General features: G+C 41.7%; 1 pseudogene; it reads right to left on the reverse strand.

Moving 5' to 3' along the window:
• Positions 1 to 4,898: 4,898 nt before the first annotated feature.
• On the reverse strand, positions 4,899 to 5,571 carry LOC101990343 (annotated as a pseudogene).
• Between the last annotated feature and the right edge of the window lie 7,923 nt (positions 5,572 to 13,494).

Genomic DNA, 13,494 nt, shown 5'->3' on the forward strand with positions numbered 1-13,494 from the left:
TTAACACATTTTTATGATGGACTATCAAGGTTTTATAAGTAGATAGTATAATGAAGTACAGCGTTTCAAGGTCATGTTAGATCTCTATCCCTTCACAAACCTGACCTAACTGTAACTAGAAGTGGCTCTGGAATTAGAAGGACCCAGGTCCAAACCTCAATTTCACAGTCTGCCAACTGGGCAAACTTGGCGAGTCTAACTTCTCTACAGATTGGTTTCTGTGTTCCTTACTGACTTGGCACTAACTGTCAACTTGACCAAACTTAGAACCACCTGAAAAAAGTTCTTATTGAGTAATTGTTTTTTATCAGGTTTGTTTTTGAACAATCAGGGACTGTCTTCATTTTTTTTTGTTTCTACAAAAGAGCTCAGGCTGCTGTGGGTAGCAACATATAAGAAAGCAAGCTACTGTAAGTCAGCAGGCAGTGTTCCTCCCTGACTCCTGCTCCAACTCCCCTTGATGATGGATTGGAAGTAAAAGCCAGATAGATGCTTTCTTCCCTAAGTTGCTTTTGGTGAGGCTGTTTTTATCACAGCAACACACTGACACAGGAAGACCTATCTATAACAGGAAGTGAAAATGAAGCCATTTCGCTTCAATCCCCAGCTTCCTGTAGACCATTGCTCTTGTTTCTATTGCCTTCTGGCCGGACAATGTCTGCTACAGCTCTTGAAATTCTTACAGTGACTCTCTAACTTTAAGAAAGTATCAGGGAGACAATGAGATGGTCAAACAAGCTGAATAGTTTCACTCGTTCTTTGCAAGATGACTCACTTGGGAACCTGCTTCCTCACAAGGAGGACAATTTTGCTCCTGAACTTCTTTGCAGATGCCTGCCGGAATCACTGGCCCTGGGCATATACAACCTACTGATCCATGTAGCTCCCCTACCCTCCTTGGGAGCGATATAGACACAGCACTCATGTATGAAGTTCTTACAATTTTTTTTTTAATAAAAGAGGGGAAAATCATCTCAATTTATCTTCTTTGGCCCTTTGGCTCCAGTTAGGTGTATGTATGTACAGACAGCTTAAATAGTAATAGCATGCTCCCAATAATAATAGTGATTGGTTTAAGTATCTACCATGTTTTGAGTCAGGAGTTAAATTTAGTCATTGTATATAGGAACAGAAAATTTGAGTTAAAATGTTTTGAAAACCATGTTTCTTCTCCGAGTGTGTGTTGGAAGAAGAAACCAGTCAGAAATTGGGCTAATCTGTCAGTTTCTTCCTGAAGGTCCCTAGGAAACTCCCTACCCTAGCTGACTCAATTGCCAAGTGTTTTCTGGAGCCCCACACTGGATGGGAGTTAAAGGAAAATTCATCAGACTTGAAAGGCAGGAGGAGGGGAACAGAATTATGGCTGGAGACTGTATCTGCCAGGATCTCTCTGCCTCAGCATGCTGGTTACAGGGCTCACATTTCAGCCTATTTTGCCTTTTAACTTGTTTCAAGATGGGTGGCAGTGCCAACAATATTTTAAAAATAATTTGAAAAACTCCCATTGTTCATAATAACCTTTGCAAAAGTTGGAAATTCTCTTTGAACTTGTTTTGTCCCTTTCAATTTGGCAAAGAGACCTTTGAGTTTCCAATGGAACTTTCCATTTAAAAAGAAGAAAAGATTATGTGGACAATCTTAGTATGAACGAAGCCCTGGTTTTCCATTTGGTGCCCATCTGCCATTTGCTGAGGACCAACGCATCCACTTTGCTTACATTTGCGTGAGATTGTGTGTAACAGAGGAGCCTATGGTATTGGTCAGAAAGCATGACCTTTGATACAAAGGAAGGCATTGCTTGGAAAATGAGGGTTTCTGAGTACTGTATAAACTTCAGGTCAACTTTCAAGTCTTAATTTTGAGAAAAATTTCTCACAAAAATTTAGGTATCTGTGATGTATAAACATGGTAGATTGTGAAGGCCTTTTGTGTAAGGGGGTCATCTGATAAAATTGATCTTTTTTGATTATGGAACTTTAGAAAAGTTTATTGCTACTAAGACTCCATTAGCCCCTAGTCTCCTGGACATTCTATAGTTTGTATTCAAGATTTTTTTTTTCAGGGACTTCTGATCTCAAGTTTAAATAGAATGTCCCATATAGGATCAATGAAAATCAGACGTCATTATATTGAAAGAGACTAGTTAGTATTATTTTCAAGACCAGTTAATATTATTGGAATATGTTATAGTACTGGAATGTGCTAATGTAGTAGGTTAGGGGCTGGTGAGATGGTTCAGCAGAGGGAGACGCTTGCTATAAAGCTTGCTGACCTGAGTTTGATCCCTTTGGTCCACCTCGTAAAGAACACATCCTAGCAAGTTGCCCTTTGACTTTCTCGTGTGTGCCATGCAGATCCCATCCATGCAGGTATTCTCTCTCTCTCCAAACAAATAATAAACAAGCAAACAAACAAATGTAGTAAAATAATCCAATAAAAATATAGCATCAGGATTTGTAGCTACTAATAGTTAATAATAATGAATAGCTAATCCTAGTAATAGATATTAATAATGAATGTGGCAGAAGGCCTTAAGAAAAACTTGAGTTTTGTGCATGGTGATAGATATGATCTATTTGCATTCTTCTCCATATTGACATCCAGTTATGCCAGCACCATTTGTTGAAGATGCTTTCTTTTTTCCATTGTATAATTTTAGCTTCTTTGTCAAAAATCAGGTGTTCATAGGTGTGTGGATTAATATCTGGGTTTTTGATTCAATTCCATTGGTCAACCTGTCTGTTTTTAAGCCAGTACTAAGCTGTTTCCTTTACTGTAGCTCTATAATCGAGCTCGATGTCAGGGATGGTGATGTCTCCAGAAGTTCCTTTATTGTACAGGATTGTTTTGACTATCCTGGGTTTTCTGTTTTTCTATATGAACTTGAGTATCATTTTCTCAAGAACTGTGAAGAATTGTGTTGGGATTTTGAAGGGGATTGCATTGAATCTATAGATTGATGTTAGGACTGCCATTTTTATTATGCTGATCCTACCTATCTAAGAGCATGGAAGATCTTTCCATTTTCTGATATCTTCTCCTATTTTGTTCTTAAAAGACTTAAAGTCCTTTTTGAATAGGTCTTTCCCTTCTTTGGTTAGTGTTACCCCAAGATATTTTAAGTTATTTGTGGCTATTGTGAAAGGTGATGCTTCTCTAATTTCTCTCTGTTTCTTTTTCAGGAGGGCTACTGATTTTTGAGTTGATCTTTTGTCATACAACAATACTTGTTATGAAATTGTGTTATTCGTTATTTGTGCGGTGTTGTGATATCTGTTTATGTAATATTTAAATCAAATTCAAATCCGTGTATATATTTATTCAAATGTTTGTATTTTGTGGCAGAAACAGCAAACGTTCTCTCTTCTAGTCTCTTTAGAGTTTTAAAAGTTATTAGTACCTTTTTTGTATATTGGTGTTTTGCCTGTGTATGTATGTGTGCATTATGTGTGTCCAGTGCTCACAGAGGCCAGAAAAGGGCACTGGATTTCTTGAGGCTGGAGTTGCAAATGGTGGTGAGCTGGAAATTGAACCCAGGTCTTTAGAAAGAGCATCCAGTGATCTTAACCACTGAGCCATCTCTTCAGCCATTTTCCAGTCCTTTTGAAACATGATTAATCAACATTGTCTATAAATCAACATTATCTATCTAATTAAAACTTAGTACCCCTTGACTAGCCTTTTCCTAGTCCCTTCTTCCTACTCTTCCTAGCCTCTGGTGACCACTATTCTCACCTAACTTCTAGAAGACCCCCTTTCAAAAAATCTCACATGTTAGTATAGGAGCGAGGGTCACTTGTTGGTTACTGCTGCCCAGTTTTCGGCCACCTGGCTAGCTTAGTCCCGAAATAATCACACAGAAACTGTATTAATTAAAACACTGCTTGGTACATTAGCTCTAACTTCTTATTGGCTAACTCTTACATCTTTTTTGTTTGTTTGTTTGTTTTTTGTTTTTTTGTTTTTCGAGACAGGGTTTCTCTGTGGCTTTGGAGCCTGTCCTGGAACTAGCTCTGTAGACCAGGCTGGTCTCGAACTCACAGAGATCCGCCTGCCTCTGCCTCCCGAGTGCTGGGATTAAAGGCGTGCGCCACCACCGCCCGGCCATACATCTCCATGAATCTGTTCATCGCCATGAGGTCGTGGGCTACCAGCAAAGTTTCAGCACGTTTATCTCTGGTGGCGGTGGCTCCATGGTGTCTTCTGACTCTGCCTTCTTCCTGTCAGCATTCAGTTCCGTCTTCCCTGCCTACCTAAGTTCTTCTCTATCAACAGGCCAAGGCAGTTTCTTTATTTATTAATGATAATCACAGCATACAGAGGGAAATCCCACATCATGTTAGTGAGATTTATTTATCTTTATGTTTCTGTTTATTCATTTACATTTCTTCCTCCAGTTCCATCCATTTATTTCAAGGGATAGAAATTCGTCCCTTGTAATGGTCGGTTAGTATTCGGTTGTGTATATGCACCACCTTACTTCATCCATTCACCAGTCAGGGGCTACTTGAGTTGCTTCTATATTTTGGGTATTGTGAATAGTGCTGCATTGAGTATAGAGGACGGACATCCCTTCAACATGCCAATTAAATGTTATGTCATAATGACATATCGACTAGTGAGTTGACAGGGTCAAAATGTAGTCCAACCTTTGGGAAAGTTTAGCAAAAGTGTCTCGGGAGGAGAAAAATGAGAGATTTATACTGTGTGGATCTGGATTGTATATTATGGAATTTTTGAGTATGTGTGCAAATTCTTTTTTTTTTTCACACACAATCTGGCTTTTATTTTTTCTGCCCTTCACATATCTACTGCTAAGACAACACATATGGGTGGGACCCCCAGCCCCGACTGCAGCTTCCTCAGCCCCTGCTCCCACCCACCCCTCCACCAGCTCCCTGGTGGCCCTACCTAAACCTCACCCCGGGCATGTAGCATGAAGTGACCATGCAGTTCCCCGAGGTTGTCAAAGGAGTCCTCACACTCCTTACAGTGGTAGATACCTCCCTCCTCCTCATCTTCATCTCCATCCCACCCTGCTGGCCGGCTCTCCCCGTGTGAGATGGCTCCTCCTCTTCCTCACCAAGGGCCCTGCCTTCAGGGCCTGGGGCTTCTTGGGTTGCTGTTGCAGGGCAGCAGAATCGGCAAGGTGGGGTACCTGGTGGGGCCTCTGCCAGCGGTGATCGGCCACAGAGCTGGCAGGGCTGTGCAGGTGGGCCAGCAGGCTGGGCTGCTCAGAGGGCCCGGCGGGATGGGCCTCCTCAGCCCCCACCTATGCGCTGTTTCACCTTATAGCCAGGGTCATATTCAGGGTCATCAGTGGTCTCCTCCTCCTCCTCCTCCTCCTCCTCCTCCGCTCCGCGCTCTGGACCTGGGGGAAGGTCTTCATCATCTTCCTCCAAGCTGGTGTAGCCTCCAGTCTCAGCTGGCTCACGGGTCTCTGTCATGGCCAGGGGAGGGGACAAGAGACGGGAGCAGAGCAGCAACTGGGCAGGGTCCCTCCCCGGCCAGCTCTCCCAGTCACACCTCCAGCCACAAGCTCTTCTATCGCAGAGTGTTGGCAGGTAGCGAGGGATGCCTAGAAATAGTTTCTTTTAGTTTTGTTTTTTTCGAGACAGGGTTTCTCCATAGCTTTGGAGCCTGTCTTGAAATTAGCTCTTGTAGACCAGGCTGACCTCGAACTCTGTGTGCAAATTCTTGAATTACAACCATAGTTCAGACGTAGCAACTATACAACCTTGGAAAAATAAATTTATTGAACCCAGTTACCTCATCTGTAAAATAAGATTATCTAATCTAAATACTCTTACTCTGTGCCAGGCGCTATGTTCAGAATTTGCCAGATATTATTACTATTACTCTTGTCTCATTTTTCTTTAAAACCTTTTTTACACAGAATATATTTTGGTCATGATTCTCCTCCCCCAACTCCTTCCAGGTCTTACCCACCTCCCAACTTCACATTCTTTCTCTTAGCAACATAAAAATAATGAAAATCAAAATAAACAAAGAAAAACCCAGTAAGACAAAAAATATCAAAACAAAGCAAAATGAAACAAAATCCCACATAGCAAAACTTGCAATTTGGTGTTGACCAACTACTGCTGGACATGGGGCCTTCCCTGAAGGGTGGTTGACATACCTAGTGACACTCCATTGTAGAAAACTGAGTTTCCTTTTCCCAGCAGGGATTGATTGTTAATAGCTTCTTGGATAGGCGTGGGGCTTTGTGTTCACTTCCTGCTCTTCCTGCTGGAAGTTTTGTCAGGTCTTACACATGTTATCACCATCTCTGTTTCCAGAATATATTTTCTGTTATCCCTCACCTCTGATTCTCATATTTTTTCTGCCTCTTCTACAGAGATCCCTGAGGTTTGAGAAGAGGGGTTTGATGAAGACGGCCCATTCTGGACAGAAGCTCTTGCTCTCTGCATATTGTCCAGCTGTGAGTATCTGTATTAATTGCCATTTGCTGAACGAAGAAGCTTCACTGAGCTGATGAGGGTTGAATATTTCTCTGCTCTATGGGTACAGCAATGCATCATTAGGAATCATTTGCTGGTTATGTTCCTTTAGCAGAATAACAGTAGGTTTCCCTTTGGGTTCATGACCTATTTAGTATCGGGTTTTTGGCTACTTTAGCAGTTCAAGTTGGGTTCCAGACAATAAAAAATAAAGTGCTCAGTCACTCCCAGGACATTTTTGCCACTACACATCAGTAAGTCTTGCAGGAACATAGAGAAGTTGAGCTGATGACCAGCTAGAAGTTTTAACTCTATTTCATAGCATGCGTTGTCCTGGAACACTGAATGCTGCTGGAGGCAAAAAGCATACATAAGTCACTTGTCTTATTTTTCAAAGGAGGATAAAAATATTGGGGAAATAAAATAACTTGCCATGGTCATGTAATAGTAAGTACAAGAGCCCAGAGTTATTGGATTTACCAAAGTCTCTTTACTAGAATGTGTTCTCCTTATTACCCAATGTACTTTATTGGATTGTGTTTATTTATTTTTATTTTTTAAATATTTATTTATTTATTTATTTATTTATTTATTTATTTATTTATTTATTATGTATGCAATATTCTGTCTGTGTGTATGCCTGCAGGCCAGAAGAGGGCACCAGACCCCATTACAGATGGTTGTGAGCCACCATGTGGTTGCTGGGAATTGAACTCAGAACCTTTGGCAGAGCAGACAATGCTCTTAACCTCTGAGCCATCTCTCCAGCCCCTTGGATTGTGTTTATATCCTTATCCTGTGAGTACAGAGATATAGAAACAATCTATGGCACTTAGCCCAGTGTGTAACTCAGCAATTATTTATCATTATTGCATTGTATATCAAGCATTGTAATATTTTACTATATAAAACCTTTATCCTAAAAGTTAGAACCATCAGCTAAGGACGCTAGGAACCACTTACATTGGTAAAGTTCATTCATTTAGCTACTAAGAAGCCAACTGTGGTTTAAAGATTTATTTCAATTTTTCCTAATGTGTGTTTGAGTGTGTCTATGTGTGGGTAAGTATACATGGGAGCATGACCATCCATGTGGAATTCAGAAAAGAGCATCAAGTCATCTGATGCTAGAGTTACAGGTGTTGCAAATCTTTGAATGGATGCTGGGAACTGAACGCCAGTCCTCTCTTAGATACTGAGCTGTTTCTCCAGGCCCCTGACTTGCAGTTTAACTTATTTTGCTCATCCTGGATACTGAATGCTTTGTTCTATTATGGTCTGCCACATTTAGGGGTTTTTGGAGAGGCCAGAGTTAGTGTAGACATTCCACAAATTCATGGTGTGCTAAGCCTTGCCTTGGTCTGCTTCACACGAAATATGTAACATTTTCAGATGTTTTATGACTGACGTACAGAAAACTATCCTTGTAGTTCAGAACATGTAAGTTTGTTGATAGAGATATGCAAGCAATTACGTATCATTATGCACATTTCTCAGCGCTCAGATTTCAAAAGCACAGTTACTATAATGTGAAAATGCACGATGAATTTTGATATTATGTGAAGAAATTTAGACGTAAGTGAATTATGTGGGTTATAAGCCTCCGCACTTAGCAGAACTGTGTTAGTGTAAGTAAACTGACTGGTACATGGACACACTTCACTTGCCCAATGTGTGTTATCAGAAGGTTGAATCTGTGCACTCTGTGCACAAGCCAAAGGGGAAGAAATAGGAAGCTACCCATAGCATCTTGTTCATTGACACACACCATAAATATGCTCCAAGATTTTAATGGTGGACACAAGCTCCTGAGGAAATTAAGAGCAACAGATTTGGCTATGGAAACAAAGCTACCTAAATTGCTGAAGCTTTATTCAAGGTTTCAGAAGTGTGATTTCTATTAAAGATGATGAGAATCACATGGCCCTAACCCTGACAGAGTGTGTAAGAATTTTTCCTCTAGGGTCAGATGAGTTATGTACATTTGAAAAGCGGAAACCTAGAGTTAATTTTCCAGCTCACCCTTACACTGGGCGTGACTGGATAGGAGAAAGTGCCATTAGCATACAGTGCAGTGTGCAGTGTTGATGGTCAGGTAGGGTTGCTCTGTGTCCCTGGTGCTGTGGGGGTCCATGAATAAAGAATGTGAAGTAACAGCCCTCTCCTTGGTGTCACCAAGTATGGGCTCCACTTCCAACTTGGACGCTGCATTGTGTTTGTAATTTCATTTCAGTCTGGTTTTGGAGATCATTCAAATCAAGCTTGTTGACTTGCAGAATGACAATGGAAAGGACGTGAATGAGGACAGATGCACGGAGCCACTAACTCTTACTGAGTGCAGTGATTCCAGATGTGCTTTTAGCTCAGGAGCCCTCTCTTCAGATGCTATGTCGTGTGTCATCTATTACCTGTGTAACCAGGTAAAGGATGACAGCCTTGAAGGAAGAAATGAGCCCCCATCCACTTTGAAGGCCATCTCTCCAGCCTTGACTATAGAATGGCCTTTGGGATGTACTAACAGCCTTGGAACATTTTATTTTACTCTCCTGCTTCAAAGGCATTCACATCTTTAAAAAAGGATAAGTTTCCTATTAAACCATTTCCCAGATTTTTATTTTGATAGGAAGTTTATTGTGTACCTCCTTTTCTTCCTCTTTTTTGTCTGTTGGTTTTGGAGGCTAGCCTCACATATCACAGGCTGGTTTTGATCTTGTGTAGCTGAGGATGACCTTGAACTCACAATCTTCCTCTACCAAGGGCTAGAATTATAGGCATGTACTGCCATATCTGGTTTATGTGATGCTGGCAATTTGAGCCAAGGGCTTCCTGAATGCTGGGCCAGCTCTGTGCCAGCTGAACTCAATCCTTGGTTCGGCCTCCTTTTGGAAGGAATGATTAGTCGCCATCTAAGAGATAACAGGTTTTGTCACGGCCTCTCAGTCCCAGCGAGGGGGAGGAGTAGTTTTCTAGGGATTGCATGGTTCACCACATACCATTCCATGTCTGTGCAAAGAAAGAGGGAGGGAAAGTTGGAAAACTTCAGTGATGGAAACCAAAGTGGAAACGCTTGGGAAGGATTCCATCCCACACAGAAAACCCAGGGAGCAGACCCAGGGGTTAGTTCTCAGTCCCTATTCTACTGTGTTTTTCGGCCTTGTTTGACTCAGTTTTGCTTAGTCCTCCTTCTCTGGACTTCCCTGGTGCTCTCCTGCTTGCCTGGCTTCCTCCTTCTTGGTTGTCTCCTCCCTGTCTTGAGATCATTCATCCCCCCCCCCAGTTTACCTACCTTGCTGTTATTAACCTCTCTCCTTCTCCCATTTTCCTATACCATACTCCCTTGCTGTTCTTGAGCACACACGCATGACCCACATTTAACCTTAGTATTTTCTTTCCTCCTTATCTAGTACCTTTCTCAGATGTGCAGGTCTAACTTCTTTGTTATGTTTCGGTTTGTTCAAATATCCCTGCTCTATCCCCATTCAGTGACATCCTAGATTTTCTGACTCTTTTGTATTTTTTCCCAACATGATAATCTTTTTTTTTTTACTTACTTTGTCTACCTTTGCTAAACCAAACCTTCTCAAGGCTATGGACTAGGTCAATTTTATGCATTGTTGTATCCTTAATTATTGGAAGGGTGTCTGGGATTTAGTAAGGGCTCGAAGTTTTTTACTTATGTGGTAAATATTTATGAGCTGGGCAGACCATATAAAATGACAGTGTTTTGCATTAATTTAACACAGAACAGCCGCACCATTGCTTTTCATTGCTCAATAGCCATAATTTGTAAGTAAAATTCTATTTTTATAACATTATACATTGTGTCTTCATGTTTTAATTGTATCCTATGTATGCCCTTTAATGTAAGAGTCTACCTTTAAAATAATAGGTATATACACACACACATGCACGTGAATCCACAGTGGTGTGTTTATGCATTTTATGAAAATACGAGCACATTTGCACACGTCACTGGGGTCCAGAGCTCATGCACAAATCGAAACCAGATAGCCTACAAGAGTTACTTGTAAACAGAACCTGTCATTTAGCATAACCATCTTCCCCACAGAGCAATGACACACATTGTTGAGTTCCACAGTAGCACAAAGATACATTTTGTTGTTATGATAGATACATAGATAGATAGATAGATAGATAGATAGATAGATAGATAGATAGACAGACAGACAGACATTCCTGGTTCATGTTAGTGTTTTTGTTAAGTAATCAACCAAATCAAGAGTATGCATTAGATTAGCACTGATGTCAATCACTGGGATGTTCTGTAGAAGGTATGGTAGTTTGAATAATAATCTCACAGCGGGTGGCACTATTAGGTGGTGTGGCTTTGTTTGAGAGAGTAAGGCATTGTTGGAGGAAGTGTGTGCGGGCTTTGAGGTTTTCTATGTTCAAGATACCTCCCAGTGTCTCAGTTGACTTCTTACTGCATGCAAGATGAGAACTCCTAGCTACTCTTCCAGCACCATGTCTGCCTGCATGTCCCCATGATCCTCGCCATGATGATTATGGTCTGAACCTTTGAAACTGTAAGCAAGTCCCTGCAATTAAATATTTTCCTTATAAAAGTTACAGTGTTCATGGTGTCTCTTCACAGCAATAGAAACCATAACTAAGACAGAAGGTCAGAATTTATATTGATTCCACTTTCAGTATACATCAATAAAGCAATTGATTGCAACATGAAAAAGGGACTGGACTGTAAGAGAGAAAACCATGTCTCCACGTTACTAATGTGGTCCTCAGAAATGAGCTGTAGGTATCTCTCAAGGTGGGCGTGTTCATGTAGCTTCTCTAAGGCAGAGCGTTATGAACAGTCCTTTGTGCTCACCAAACCCCTTGTGGTGATAGTGATGACCATAGATGTCCCCAAATGTTACATCTCCATTTTTCATTTGACCAAATGCTGAAAATTCTCTAAGTATGCATTACTGTTGTAAACAGAAAAAAAAATGCTGAGATTTGGAAAAAAAATTTGTTAGAAAGTAGAACTAACATTTCCATGTGGGATTCATACCATTGAAATATCCTCCTCTGTTTTGGTGTAACACAGACATCCAACTAAATCAAGTTTTTATTATTAGGTTAACCCGCAAGCTCAGAGGCATCCACCAATTAGTTTTCTAGAGGTTCAAATGTAAAACAGGCAAAGTTGCTTCCTCATTCAGATGATCCTGTTTACAGGAATGCTAAGGAGTGTATCCCCTGTCCACAGCACAGACCATTTAGGAGGTAAGTAACTTCTCAGAGAGTGAGCAGGCACATTGTGAAGGATGATGAATGATCCTCTCAAAGATGAGTAAGCGTGGGAAGTATATAACTTCTGGTCATGTATAGTTTGTCTGCCAGATGATGCCTCCCTGTATCCCATCCCTCATCCTCACCCCATCCCTGATGCAGCCTCATTCTGGACTCCTGCTTAGTCCCAGCTTTGCTATCCCAAGGGGTGGGGAGCTAGAAACAGAGAGCTTTAAGGCTGCAACAGAGGCTTGAGAATGGGAAAACAATGTCTGTTTCACACATTACCGCTAACAGACACAGCTGAAGCTCTGGCATTTTGTTCTGGGGACCGTTTACAAAGCCCCCTGAATGACACAGCTGTTTCCTTGTGCAACTGTGTCAAACAGTTCTGTCAGGACTGTCATAGATGCACATACTTTCTCCTAAACTGTCTTGTGCAAAGCACACTTTCTTATGTCTCTCTTGCCTCCACAGGCTAGTTTATAGCACATGCCTGGTAAATGCATTTATGTGGAAGGATTTAAGTGAGATGCCCACTTGACACATGGCTGTGCAAATTAAATGCTATTTTCAATTTGGGGAATTCTACGCATTTAGGATACCAGAGGTCATAGTCTGAGTTTCTTGATTTGTACCTATAGGTGGGGTACAAATCAGCGCAAACACCCATGGGAGATTGTGCTCCACTCCTGGATAGGGTGCTACAGCCTGACTGGATTCGGCTGGGGTGACTTGGAAGCCAGAGAGGCCAGAGGTCGCTCCCAGTAACCTCTTTTATCCCCCTTTCTTGGCAGGGGGATAAAAGAAAATAAAAGAAAAAGAAAAAAGAGAAAGAAAACCTGATGGCCCCTAGTCGAATGCACCACAGAGTGTGCGGTGCTACCACGGGAGGACTGACCCCGGATCAGTCTGGTCACAATTTTAGCTAAGGGCTTAACTGTCCGTGGTTGGGGGCTGTCTCCCCATTCTAGGAACACTAGAAGATTTCTGGGAGCTGACTGGTCAATTCCTTGGTTTTGGAGAAATGGTTAAGCTGAACAGAATGGGGGAAACAGGTGGTGTGACTGGAAATCACGCTGTAGAAATCCTGTGCAGGCATATGGATCATGTGGTTGTTGTAGAAAAAAAAAATACCTGGTTCTGGATCCCGACCCTGGGAGGGAGGCTCGGGGTGGGAGAGCCATCCAAGTCACAGCACCATATGTAATGGTAAAAATAAAAATGCTGCTGATCCCTGAGTAGCTGCAGTGGCAGAAACACTGCAGGTTCCCAAGTGGCGGCAGGTAGCGGACCATGTGGTGGCAGGCAGGGGGTAGTGGGTCTCCAGAGCATCCAGTCCCAGGCAAGGACGGCGCAGGAGAACAATCCACAGGTCTCTGAAGGTGGCTGGTCCTGGGCAGCAAGCCATGTGTCCTCTCCCCTCTTCAACCTTCTCCCAAGGTCCCCATGCTCCCAATTTACTCAGGACATCTTGTCTTTTTCTACTACCCATGTAGATTAGATCTATGTATGTCTCTTTTAGAGTCCCCATTGTTTTCTAGGTTCTCTGGGATTGTGATTTGTGGGCTGGTTTTCTTTACTTTATGTTTAAAAACCACTTATGAGTGAGTACATGTGATAATTGTCTTTCTGGATCTGGGTTACCTCACTCAAAATGATGTTTTCTAGCTCTATCCGTTTTCCTGCAAAATTCAAGATATTGTTATTTTTTTCTGCTGTGTAGTACTCCATCGTGTAAATGTACCACATTTTTCTTATCCATTCTTCTGTT

Source organism: Microtus ochrogaster, chromosome 21, assembly GCF_000317375.1.
Source record: "Microtus ochrogaster isolate Prairie Vole_2 chromosome 21, MicOch1.0, whole genome shotgun sequence".
NCBI lineage: Eukaryota > Metazoa > Chordata > Mammalia > Rodentia > Cricetidae > Microtus > Microtus ochrogaster.